This window comes from Furipterus horrens, unplaced genomic scaffold (genome assembly GCF_987537825.1).
Source record: "Furipterus horrens unplaced genomic scaffold, mFurHor1.1.pri manual_scaffold_1, whole genome shotgun sequence".
NCBI lineage: Eukaryota > Metazoa > Chordata > Mammalia > Chiroptera > Furipteridae > Furipterus > Furipterus horrens.
This window is the reverse complement of record NW_028327171.1, coordinates 34794327-34808881: the sequence shown is the minus strand read 5'-3', so window position 1 is coordinate 34808881 and position 14555 is coordinate 34794327.

Genomic DNA, 14555 nt, shown 5'->3' with positions numbered 1-14555 from the left:
ATAGTGTATAATGAAGATCAGCTATATATAGACTTAGAGAGAACTTTAAGTTCCTCAAACACAGAATATACATTTTTTAATATTTTGTGGAAGATTTCTAAAAAGTACTTAAATTTTTTCTTAAAGAACAAGTAGCTGGAGGTGGAAGAGGGTATAAGGGGTATAAATGGTAATGGAAAAGTACAATAAAAAATCAGCAAAAAAAAAAAAAGAAAAGAAATACATGAAGAAATAAAAAAGCCTAACTACACTGGAGTGAAGAGGTGCATATATTGGAAGGTGGGTGGCACTGCTCAGGGGATCAGCGACCTGCAGGGCTGGGTGATGGTGACTGGCACTTCCGGTCAAGATGGAGACATAGGTAAACACAACTCACCTACTTGCACAACCACAGCAAAATTTACAAATGAACTACAAAATAACTCTCACCCAGAATTGTCAGAAAATCAAAGCTGTATGGAAGTCCGACAACCAAGGAATTACAGAAGCCACATTTATTCAGACAGGTAAGAGGGGGTGGAGATGCAGGATGGACAGTCCCACACCCAAGTGTGGTGGAAACAAACTAGAAGGAATATCTTGGGAGCAAGGGATCCCAGCCCCACAACAGACCACCTACCCCAGGGTTCTAGTGCCAGGAAGATAAGTCCTCACAACTTCTGTCTGTAAAAACCAGAGGGGGTTGTGGCAGCAGAAGGAACTGCAGGATCCTCAGGCATCTCCTCTTAAAGGGCCACAACGAATTTATGACTTATGCAGACTCACTTGGTCTGGGCTCCAGCACGAGGCAGCAGCTTGAAGGGCACCAGTGGCATATAGGGAGAAACTGAAGTGTCTGGCATCAGGGTGAGTGCCAGAGGACAGCTACCTCCAGGACAAAACTCAGCGGCCAGGCACCAGCCAGTGTCCCTTTTCTGAGTCCTCCCCCCAACACAAAGTCAATGGGATCAAACGTCTTCATTAGCTGAATTCTAGCAAAACTTGAAAGTAAATAATTGCAAGGTTATCTAAACTGTTATAGATCTTAGAAAAAATAGAAACACCTCAATTCATTTGATGAAGTCAGAAGAATTTTAATATCAAACCCAATAAAAAGAGTATTGAATAACAATCCATTTGACCAAGTAAGGAACTCTAATAACATGATTTCCATTCCTTTTCATTTTAAATCATGTCCAACACACAGAGCAGTATAAAACAGTACAAAGAAATCCCATGTACTCTTCATGCAGAGACCCTTTTCAAGTTTTGCCAACTCTCCCTATAATGTCCTTTGTAGAAAAAGGATCCATCCAGGATCATGTATTGCACTTAGCTCTATCTTCATTCTCTTTCGAATGGGAACAGATCCTCAGCCCTTCCTTGACTATTATAACCTTAACATTTAAAAAACCACAGGCCCCTTATTTTGTGGACTCCCCCAGTTTGGGCTTGTCTGATGTGCCTTCAAAAATATGTGAAGGTTATGTATTTTTGGCAGGAAAAGCACAAAGTAATGCATGATGTTGCATCCCCTTGAGTGGCACCTGATGTTGATTTGGCCCATGCCTGGTAGGTTGCTCACTAGAGTAAGCTGGCATTGCCCAGGTTTCTCCACTATAAACTTTCTTTTTTTTCTCCTTGTAATTAATGAGTATTTTTGTAAGACAATACTTAGACACTAGTAAATATGCTATTCCCTATCCAACTTTGACTCACTGGTTTCCTGAAACACTTTTGCCTATACGTTTATTGCCATGATGGTTGTTAAATGAAGCATTTTCAATTCCATAGGTTCTACATATCTACTATAAGAAAGAGCATTCTCTTTGAATTTATTTATTTATTTGTTATTTATTTATTTATATCAGTATGTACTAAAATAATCCTTTTTTATTCAATGAAAATAAATACAATCTTTTATTATTTATTGTAATATAATAAATAAGTTACAATCCTTTATTATTATGATTTATTTAGACAATTAAATTATTCCATATTTTGACCTGTGGAAGTACATACAAGCTGGTATCTACGTCCTTTTGATAGATCCCTTTTTCTTTGGTCATGTTCATACTTTCTGTCACAGCAAGATCTTCAGGCTTATTTTTTACTTTCCCTGCCTTGATCTTAAAATCAGCCATTTTCTTAAGAAGACTTTGTTTGCTTTAAAAGAAATGTTTGTAGAAACCAAGATCTGGGTGCCAAGTGTGCTTATTTTAATGAAACGTCATTGTTCCTAAGCTATCTAAGTGGATAGAGCTAGGAGAAACTAATGCACATTAAAACCACAACAATATGATATCACTTCAGACCAACTAAAATGACTGCAATCAAAAAGACAGACAATATGAGATATTGAAGATATAGAACAACTGAAATGCATAGATTGCTGATGAGAATGTAAAATGATACAGAAACTTCAGAAAACAGTTTGGCAGGTTAAATATATAATAACTATATGTTTTAGCAATTATATTTCTACATATATACTGAAGAAAACTGAAAACATGTTCACACCAAAATTTGCACATGAATGTTCATAGCATCATTGTTCATCATAGCCAAACAGTAGGAACAATGCAAACACCCATCACCTGAAGAGTGGCTAAAAAATGTGGTATATCCATACAATGGGATGTTCTTTGACAATAAAAAGAAATGAAGTAGTGATATATGCTACACCATGGATGAACTTCAATAGTGGATTGAATGGTGGCCCCTTAAAATTGTTCACATCTTTATTTCTGCAACTTGTGAATTTTACCTTATTTAGAAAAGAAGCCTTTATAGATGTGATTCAATTAAAAGTCTTGAGATCAAGAGACCATCTTGGTTTATGCAGAGGGGCCTTAAATCCAATGGCAAGTGTCTTTTTAAGATCAAGACAGAAGGGGATTTGTGAAACAGACAAGAAAAAGACAGTCACACACAGGAAAAGGTGATGTGAAGACTAAAGCAGAGATTGTAGTGATGTGGCCATAAGTTAAGAATGCCAAGAAATACTGACAGCTACAGATGCTGAAAAAGGTAAGGTTCTCCCTTAGAGCCTCCAGAGGGATACAGTGCTGCTAACACATTGACTTTGGACTGTGGCCTCCAGAACTGTAAAACAAAAGATTTCTGTTTCAAGCTGTCCCCTTTGTGGTAGTTTGTTATGTGGCAATTTCAGGAACCTAATACAACCACAGAAAGATTAAGCTAAGAAAATAAAGTTAGAAACAAAAGAACACATATTGCATGATATCATTTACATGAAATTTTCAAAAAAGTTTAATTTATATTAAGACAATAGATCTGTGGTTGCCAGAGACTGAGATTGGAGAAGAAATTGACTAAGTGGACATAAGGAAACATTCTGGTGTCATGGAAATGTTCAAAAAATGGGTTTTGTGGTGCTGAATGCATAATTATATAAATTCACTAAAAACATCAAATGGTACATTTACACTGGGATACTTTATAACATGTATGTTATTCCTCAATATCACTATTAAAAAAATAAAAACTAAAAGATTTTTGGAAATAAATTTGACAAGGGAAGCAAAGAACTTATATAAAAAAAGGGTAAATTATATTTTTCCCTCTTTGGGTGTGGGAGGCATTCTTAACTAAGATGGAAAATTCTAAGGTATATTTTTATGTTTACATATGGATATTTATTTAAATATAAAGTTTGAGAACTTTTCTGGCCAAAGATGCCATAAATAAGGTCAACAGAGAAAATAACATGTGAAGAAAATTTTCAGCAGATGACAAAGCATGAATATTTCTAGTAATAGAATGTAATCTTAAACATTAATAAAATGCAATCAACCCAGAAGAAAAACAGGCAAATAATATAAAGACCAAAAACAAATGATCAATTAATATGTATTTAAAAAAACATAAAAACTGAAGCATGATGAAGAATGAAAATTAAAGCATCAACAGATTATCAATTTCTGCTTCAACTAAAAATTATTATATAACAATAATATCTGTTGTTGGTGGAAATAAAATTGAGGAAGCATAATAATCTCAGCTATGTCTTGTGGAAACACTGTGAACCATTAGCCCACTTGGAAAGTAATTTGGTAACGTGTTAATATAAGATATAGACAAACTTTTGACCCACTCTTAGATGTTAACTTCATTGAAATAAAGGACCACCACATATCATATATGTACAAGGATTCTTATTTTATAACAGAGTCTGTAGAGGTGGCAAATGGCCAGGGGTGAGGCACGGGGAGAAAGATAAAAAGTAAATTCACCTCAACGGATTTTGCATCCTTGCCTAAATGAATTACTACATTGGTGGTTATAAATAAACCTTTTTTATTATTGAAAATAAACTTTATAGAAGTATGTGCATTCACTTCTAAAACCCTGTTTTTTGTTTCATGGCAGGTTTTGAAGGCTGAATGGTCTACATAATGGCTTTCTTTCTCTCTAACTTGGCCTGTGTAGACCCAAAATAAATAGGCTTACTTAATGCTTGCTCATTGTCTCCATGACCAAACTGAATACAAGTGACATTTTGTTTTTTCTTAGATTTTCTGACACAGGAGAAAAAAAATTATAACTTATTTGCCAATGAGACAAGTAAAATATATTTTTGATTTTGGCATCTGCATCAGCAGTATTGATTAGTAGAACTGAAATTTTATTAATCTAGACTCTATTTTTCTATAGTTGACAGTTGCTTTTTGAAGTTCCTGCCAAAGGCTCATAGAGTGATATTATTCACAAGTAGTATTTTTCTGAGTTGGACATTCAAAATCTGTCTCTACAAAACAAATTAGGCAATTTCACAATACTGCATTTTTTTACTGTCTGGTTTTTGATGTTAAATACTTAGATTTAAAAAAAAATAAACTAGATCTTTTTTTAGTACAAGACTAGCACAATGTAAATTTATTTTGGTTCAAATTGCATCACCTACATGTTTTGAGGGAATCACCATTACATGAAAGAGATTTAAAATTTGTTCAAATGATAATATTTATGTTTTACTGTTCTGTTAAAGTCTTAACTGAAAAGACTCAAGAAAACTTTTTGCTTGGGGTGAAGGGAATAAGAACCTAAATTCTACGCTATTCTATTTCTGAGTTACTTTCTAAGTAATATGGCAACTCTTAGCACAATCTAAATTCCTTAGTATTTTATCAATGAAAACATAGAATTAATTAGTAAAATTTTAATCAGAAATTTTCATACAATTTAATCTATTTAGAAGCATTGAGGGATTTTTTTTCTACTTTGAACTGAAAGTGACTTTATGGTCACAGAATTACATAAAGCAAACATTTTTATGCCAGGATGTTATAGTAGATAAAATGAAGGACTCAACTTTGGAGGTTTGAAATCTAGTCCCAACTCAGCCATGTGGCAGTCTCCTAGGCCAGTGGTCCCCAACTATTTTGGCACCAGGGACCAGTTTCATGGAAGAGTGAGGGGAGTGGAGATGGCTTTATAGCCTGCCACCAGATGCAGCTTAATTGTCGCTTGCCACTCACTGATAGGGTTTTGACAGGAGTCTGCAAGCAACTGATTTTTTATGGTCCCTGTGCAGTCAAACCTCTCTGCTAACGATAATCTGTATTTGCAGCCGCTCCCCAGCGCTAGCAGCACCGCCTCAGCCGCACCTCAGATCATCAGCCATTAGATTCGCATAAGGAGAGTGCAACCTAGATCCCTCGCATGTTTAGTTCACAGTAGGGTCTGCATCCCCATGAGAATCCAGCTGATATGACATGAGGCAGAGTTCAGGCGGTAACGCAAGTGATGGGGAGCAGCTATAAATACAGATGAAGCTTCACTCACTTGCCCACCACTCGCTTCCTGCTCTGTGGCCTGGTTCCTAACAGGCCATGGACCGGTACTGCTTTACTTATCTGTTTGTTTGTTATTCCCCACTAGAATAAAAAACCATGAGAACAGAAACTTTATTTTCTTATTTTGTTTTCTTCTTCTTTCTTCTTTAATCTTCTATCCTTGGGATCTAGAAACAGGGCTTGGAACATAGTAGAGGCTCAATAAAGATTACTCAATGAGTAAATAATTGTATTACATGCTTATTCTATGCTAGAAACTATGTTAGGTTCCATATGCAGAAGTGAACAAGACAGACTCACTACCCTCATAGAGCTTATAACCTAGTAGAAATCATGTACATGTATAGTACACATTGACAAAATATGCATATACGAGTATATGCTATATTTTTAAAAGTGTCATCACAGCCAAACTCTGTTATCTAGTATTTTACTAACTATCTAGATTCTGATAGTCCATCATACAAAAGCGTTTTACTGAATTACAATGTCAGAAGGCTATAAAAACAGTGGGAACTTTGAGAGTTTATTGTTTCTGCTAACTTTTGAAAATAAAAGTTACGTCACTGGAACACGTATTTTTTTGTCCAGTTTAGGAGGAAAGAATAAGGGAAAAATAAGAAAGAGACTAGCTCAGAGCAAATAAATACTTACTTAACTGGAATTTTTATTAACCAATATCCTGTTTCCTAAAGTGCTGGACAGCAAGGTTATAATTGTATCTAAGTAGATAAGGGATAAAACGTTTTGTAGTGAATGGATAATTTATAGTGACTTTATAAATACAAATGTAACTTTTCCATTACTTTTGTTTCAATGACAGCTAAAATGCAATTAGGACTGGGAAATAACACTTCAGCTTTTATATTACTGTTGTAGAATTACAGGTTCATCTTTTAAGAAGGCAGCCTATCTCCCTAAAAGCCATGTTTTCTGCTTTCTATAGCATATTTTATTTCTATTCACAACCAACTAAATATCTTTGCTGCATGGAGTGTCAGCAAGATGAACCCCATCCCCCACTCTGTAGATTTGAAATGTGAACGCCTTTCACTCTGTGTTTTCTGTGTGGTAGTGAACATGACAACCAACACTTCAATTCTTGGTTTGTTGCAAACAAGAGACTTGGCATTTCTTAAATAACTTGTATGGGAAATCACAAATTGCTCTATTATTTATGAATTCGCTGGTCTCTTTGCTTCCTTGCACATTACTGTTGGAATGCATGAAACATAAGCTGGGTCGGAGTGAGTTTATGCACCTAGCTTCTGTGTGATACTTCATCCTAGATGCAGTAGGAACCTTGAGAAGATTCTAGCCCACAAAAACGTCTACCTCAAAAACAAAAAAGGAAAAAAAAAGGACAATTTTTTTATGCTCACGGGGTCATAAAATAACTAGGTCCCACTATTCTTCATTTCAGACAGCTTGATGAGGTCCTCTATTGAAATAAATTTTAGATTTTTGATGAATATCTTAACTGTCAATTTCATATTAAATTACTGACATGTCACTTCTATTCCTGGATATCTTTTATTTAAAAAAATAGATGACCACTAAACTGGTGTTGTAGTGTGCAGATCCAGTGTAATTATATCATTGCTTTGATGACTAATGGTTAGATAGCAAGGTCCTTACAGTAGCTTTTTCAGAGCACAATAAATATTCAGAATTTTTAGAAATAATAGAAGTCCACAAATTATCCTTGTTGGTAATTAATTAATCCTCCTCTTACAATTAGAGGTGGTACTTAAATACTTCTAAGCACAAAAGGGCAGCTACAGCTCCTCAGTTTTAGAGCCAACAATGTTTAATAAGAACGGGTAAAGGACCAAAATTTGAAGTGCTACAGAAGTTTACCATAAACTCAATAGAATATCAGGTATAACAGAAACAGCTCTCACTTGTGCAACAACTCACACAAATTTGCACCTGTGTCTGCCTCACTCCGTCTCTCTTCTGTTCATTTCTCACTATCTCATTCTTCACTTACTTTCCCTGAGCCTCCCCACTTTCTTTTTATATATATATTTTTTTCTTCCTTTCCTGATCCCAGGTTGTTCGTGTAAACTTGTGGGAAATTATATTTCACATGCGTATTTTATGGTTTCTAATATTTTTCCTAAGGCCATTTTATTTCTTGTTAACAGTTTTTAAAACAGAAGAGTAAACTCTTTAAATTTCCTTAATTTAAAAGCTTTCAATTACATGGAGACCTTAACTTTTATGGGGAGTTGTAGTTTAAAGTTTTAAATATTACTTAATCCAGGTTTGGTTATTTTTCTAAGAATAGGGCTACACACAAAGTACATGTCCAGTAAGTGATACTTGAATGAATGAATTCTCAATATACATATATCAACATCTCATTAGCCTGCTTAATGGGTGCTCCTGTGACACGCAGCATCTCCCAGGCACAGATGGGCACTGCTTAAAACATAAATCTCCAAAGGGTTCTGCTTATTTGTTTCTGCTCATCTGTGTATCAGGATCATGATAGTAATTGTCAGGTAGAGTTCACCTGAATGAGATTTCTATGTGTAACGATGCCTAGAGGGTTTCCAAAACCAGAAATCTTATGAACACTCAGAACACATGTTGAGAACCACATATTCTTGATCTTTCGTGCTTCTATTCAGTGAGCTCCAAAATAGTGCTTCTCAAACTGTAACATGCAAACAATGATTCACCCAAGGATCTTGTTAAAATGCAGATTCTGGTTCCGTAAGTTTAAGGCAGAGCTTGAGATGCTGCATTTCCAATAAGCTCTAGGTGATGCTGCTGTGGCTGGTCCATGGATCACATTGGAGCAGCAAAGGTCTAAAGGTAACAGGATTTGGTAACAAAACTTTGTTACCACCCTTCAGTTTCATCTCATTAAGGAACTGTTAATAAGCCTCAGCTAGTGTGGGTCTGGCCTGTATTCTCTCCTATTATCTGGTCTGTCCTGGGGTGTCTGTGTTTGCTGCAGGAATTTGTTTCTGATGACGTAGGGTCCTTAGTATCAACTGGTCCACCCTGGGAACAGCTGCTGGCTGCTCATCTGTGCACCATTTGGATGCTGGTTCAGCAACTGAAATCTCTGAAGCTTCAGTTGTCCTTGTTTTGCTGGGTGGATAGAGGGTGGGGGAGGAGACGAGAGGAATTATTTCTTGCTTTATATGTGAGCTGTATAGCTCTGTAATACCTTCTGTGTGATATCAGTGGTGGTTTGGGACATTACCCTCAAATAATGTGAGTCTCATATACGTTATCTCCTTGAATCCTCACAGCAATGTGGTGATGTAGGTAGCATTAATGTTATTGTATTATTCTAGGCAGTTAGATAGATACAAGCCTAGCAGGAACAATGGGCCAGGAGCAGAGGGTCACCAGAGTGGGGAGACCCGAGTGTCTAGCAATGGGCAAAACTACAAAGCCCTTGCACGACACACCCTTAAGCGTTAACCTCTGAAGATGACATCCAGGCCTAGGTCCAGAAAAGCAACAAAACTAGGGGCAATGATACCAGGGATGATCTCAGGACCAGATGCAACGACTAATGCCCACCTTGCCCGGGTGCTGACCAATCAGTGGAGACCACAACCCAGAGGAGACACACTGGGAGAGCTGATGATTATTCTATTGAGATCCTCCCCTGAGACCTCAGGTAAAAGCCCTCAGGACAGAAGACCCAGCGCAGCTTTCTCTATGGAGCATGCCTGTGTCTTTGCCCATCCCATTCTTTCCCTATGGCACCCTCTCTCTCTTTTTCTCTCTCCCTCCCTTTTCCTCCCTTCCTCCCTCCTAATCTCCATGGGTTTTTCCTTTGCTGTAACTTGTTTCCTTAACCCATTTGTTCTACAGCTCTCTTTTACCTCTGTGACTTTCTAAATAAATTTTCCCTTATAATTTAAGTTCCTTGGCTCTGAATTCTTTCAAGCTGAAGTCAAGTATCGAGGTTGCTGAACTGAGGCTAACATCTGGTGCCATTTTTCAGCCACTAACATTATAATTTTCCTCTTATGGATGAGAAAGTTGAGATTCAAATAAGTTCAAGAACTCCTATAAGGTCCCAAAGGAAGTTACAGGTACAATTGGGGATGCAGGTCTACAAGGAAGGTAGACTTTTCATTCATCTTTTGGGGGTCTCTCTAGGTCCCTATCCATCCATACATTTATTTTTTCTTTGGTTGTACAATACCACCCCCTTCCCTAAAGAGGTAGCACCAAAATTAACTTGAAAATCTTAACAGTCTGTTGACTTCAACTTGAAAAAGATTATTTCTGGGTTTTAAGATAAAGTGGGAGAATATAATACATAGATGGAGAACAAAGGGACAAAACCAAAATGAGATAAATGCTAAGAAGTAGGGTTTTCCTCCTCCTTCTTCTTTGCATTCTGCTATGGAAAGGAAGATGATGTTGCAAGCACTGAAGAGATTTGACTTCTACCAGCTTAAGTACATTTATTAATCTTTGAGATCTTTGACACATTTATTGAAAAACAATATTTTCTTCTAGAGATCTACCATAGCCAATGGTCAAGTTATTTGAAGTCTAGAATGTGCAATATTGCTCATATTACTATCAGATAGGCCCTGGCTGGTTTGGCTCAGTGGATTGAGCGTCGGCCTGCGAGCTAAGTGTCGCTGGTTCGATCTTCCAGTCAGGGCACATCAGAGAAGGAAAACTCTGACTCCAAAAAACCTCCGCTGCCTTGCGGCATACCTCTTCAGGGGAAAGGCTAAGGGAGTAAACCCCGACAGAAAATCCGGAGCCGGAGTCCCTAAGGCGGTTTGATGTTGTAGTCAACACCGGCAACTCCTGCGGTGCACCTGAAGCCAAGCTGTATTGACTCCGTCTTTCCCTTGGACCCTTCAGCTGCGAAGAGAGGGGGTGTCTGCTGCATGGGCAACAGCAGACCCTCCATATCACCCTGCCCAGGCTCTGTAGCTTCAGCTTCACTGGAGAGGACACTCCAGCGTCATCGCAAGATGTCGATTCAACACGGGAGGAGACAGATACCGTGTCACTCCCGAGTCGGACTGCACAACCATTCTCGGCAGTGCAGATAGACTCTTAAGAAGCTACACCATCGTCTCTCGAGACGGACGGCTGCCGACGAAACTATCAGATAATATCACTTGAGGTGACTGAATGCTTTGGGGATTTGGTTTAAAAACAAATAAATAGCATATTTGCATTTAGTGTTTCCTTTTTCATCTTAGGGGGAAAAGAATCAGGAAATTGCTCTAATTACTACAAAATGGTTCAGTGGGGACAAAAATGTAATCCATTATAAATTGGAAAATACAAAAACAAAAGCTTTAACAAATTTCTTTGTACACTATTTCCTATAGCTCTCTGGTCTACTCCATGAGCAGCTAGGATTGGACATAAACTTCTCAGTTAAAGAGATTTTAATACCTTCCAATTTAAAAGAGACTTTTTGGACAATTCCTGTATTTTGAGTAAATATTCAGTGTTTCTGGGGTCCTGTCCCTACCCAGGTCTTCTCTTTATGGTCCTGGAGGTAGGGCTGGGAGAGGAACTGCTGGTTCTTGAGCTATCCTAGAGCTGTTTTATCAGAATAGGTCCTTGATGGCCTCCAAGATGATGTCCTTTATTTCTTCTGGTTACAGGAAACCCTGCGGAATCTGCTGCTGAAACAGTGGTTGTGAAACTTGTACAGAATCTCTTGAGCCAGCCCAGACCTAGACTGCTGCTGGTGCTGCCGCCAGAGCCAAAGTGGTTGGGAAAGTTCATTCTTACCCCATGCCTCAGCAATGCCATGGCAGGCCCCCTGGCTCTCTACTCAGCCACCCCAACAGGGGTCATCTGGGAACTTCAGAATCCCTTCTATTCCAACATGGAAGCCATGGGAGACCTTTGGGGCATTTCTCTGGCCTTCTCTCCACCTGGGCTTGTCCCACAGCCATTTCCAACCAGCCTGGACTGTGCCGTATTAAAGCTTGAGTTCCTCCAAGGGACTTGAAATTGCCATAGTGTGTATCCAGAGAAGTTAGAAAAGGCCCCTTGCACTGACAAAGCTCTCAACGTAACTAATTGTCTTCATCTCCCCACTTCTCCTTATTCTGATCCAAGAGTGGACAGGCAGAGTGATATCCCGTATAGGTCCTTTGTGAAAATTAGAAAATGACACCCCTCAGACAGATGTGCTTTTGGGCCAGGCTGCAAAGCTTGGATCCTCACTCCTGCTGGGCTCCTCGGGCTAGGTACCATGTGCAGCAAACAGATTGCACAATCACTTACAGTGTCTCCGGAGGCAGAAGCTGGGACCCAAATATCTGAATGCTGCTTTTTCTTCTCCTTTTCTTATCTTCTCCTCTCCTCCCCAAAGAGCTCCTGCTTCCCTTTTCTCTTCAGATTGGCATGAACTTCTTTTATGCCATATCCTGAGTTACCATTGGCATGGCTCATGTTAGAGCTCTACAGATTGGGTCCACTGTGTCTGGCTATTAAGTCTAGTCTGGCTATGAACTAAATTATCCCCAAATCTTAGCACCTTAAAACAACAAGTGTTTATAATCTGACACTCTCTGAGGGTCAGGAGTTCAGACATAGCTTAGTGGGGTAGGTTGCACTCAAGCTGTTGCCCAGGACTGTGGTCTTTGAAGACTTGACTGGGAATGGAGGATGTGTTTCTAAGCTTACTCATGTGGTTGCTGAGAGGCGGCATCAGTCCTCACCCATGGGCTTTTCTATAGGGCTGCTCATGACATGGTTTCCCCCAGAGCATGTGATCCAAGTGAGAGAGTGACCAAGGCAGGAGCTGCAATCTTTCAAAACCTAATCTCAGGCCCTGGTCAGCGTAGCTCAGTTGGCTGAGCATCATCCTGCAAACTGAGGGATCACAGGTTTGATTCCTGGTCAGGGCACATGCCTGGGTTGCAGGTTCTGTCTCAGTTGGGGCGTGCGCAGGAGGCAATCGATCAATGTTTCTCTCTCACATTGATAATTCTCTCCCTTTCTTTCCTCTCTCCTGAATGAATGAATGATTCAATCAATCTAATATGTGAGTCAGGAGGACCTATGCTTTGGGTGTTAATTAGAATAAAAAGGTATCAGTTTATTATTTCAAAAATATTAAAGCCATTACACTGGTGCTATATCTCCCCATATGGTTTGATGTGAATAAGGGATTGATAGTCCTATGACATTGAGAACTATTGTTTTAAAGACACTAAACTTGAAGAAAGAAAATATACACTTAATCCTGCTTCTATCATTTGTTAGTTGAGGGCCTGGAGCAAATTATTAAACTTTCTAAGCCTCCTCTGTGAATGGGAAGTAATACTATTTACCTTACAAGGTGAGAGCTAAGTAAGTCAAGGAGAACAAGGTACCCTTGAACCACACATGGGCTCACTCTTTCTGGAGACACTCAAGTGTCCCAGTTTCTAGAGGCTGCTGCAGCTTCCAACAGGAGAGCCACAGGAACAAGCTAAGCATCACAGGCTTATGGGATGGGCCAGGAGTCCCTTACCAGGAACATCAATGCAAGCTTGGCTTTACTCCTTCACAGAGGCCTGAGCTTTTTCTAGCTACAAGATGACTGCTGGGCTTTGTTTTAGGGAGACACTTGATTATCAGCTCAGCCCACCGTTTCTTCTATCTTTTTAAAAATACTTACTAAAGGGTATGTTTATTGATTTTTTTAGAGAGAGACAGAGAGAAACATTTATCAGTTGCCTGCCACACAGGCCTCCAATGGGGATTGAACCCGCAACCTAGGTATGTGTCCTGATCACTGGGGATCTAACCTGCAATCTTTTTTGGTGTACTGGATGATGCCCCAACCAACTGAGCAACCCAGGCAGGGCTATTTCTTCTATCTTATTGTCACAGGCCAAGGTGCACCTCTCTTGGGGAAAGTGTTTTCTCCCATTTCAATCCTCTGTTCTGGGTTTCCTTATCTTTACCTGAGTTCCACGGCTCCTCTTGTCCTCAATGTTTCCATTTTCCTTTCAGAAAGTGACCATATCCAACCTCCACTTTTCTCTGAACTGCCTCCACTTCCTGAAATCTTGGTTCACTCCTGAGCTTCGTGTTTCCCCTCCAGCACTCTGAAGTTGTCTTTCCATCAAAGCTTTCATGCAAAACTCTTCCACTGACAGCTGCCTACCCTCTTAGTGCTCTGAGCTGAAGAGCGCTGCTGGGAGAAAATCACCCAGCTCCAGAAGGGTGTACTCCAAATTCACTCCCATAACCCCTGAGCCAACAGAGCTTCCCTGGAACTCCTGCTTTTCTGGTCAACTTTGTTCCTTCAACCTCCACAGCATCTATTATTAGCCTTTCCCTCCGTCTCCTCAAACCTACTTTACCCCTTAAATTTCTACCTCACCCTGACCCTCAGATGGCCTTACCCGCTACTTCACAAAAACATAAGCCATTGATGAGAATGCTCATGATTTCCTGCCACCCCTCCCACCACTTCCCCTGCCCCTACACCTGTGCCCACCTTCCCCTAAGACTAACCTCTGTACCTGAACCTAAGCTCTCGTCATTACCTTGGGTCTCCTTGGACACTTCCCTCCAACAATTACTGTCTCTTCTTATGTATTTCAGCATCAACATTTTCACTGAATCCTTTTTATGTAAATATCCTAAAGTCTCTTTTGTCTTAAAAAACAAAACCCTCCCTCTAACTCTTCCTTTCCATCCCTTGCCCCACACTTTTCTCCTGCCCTTTCACAGTCCAAGTTCTCGACATAACTGCTTGTATTTGTTAGGTTTGTGCCTGGAAGAAGAGAA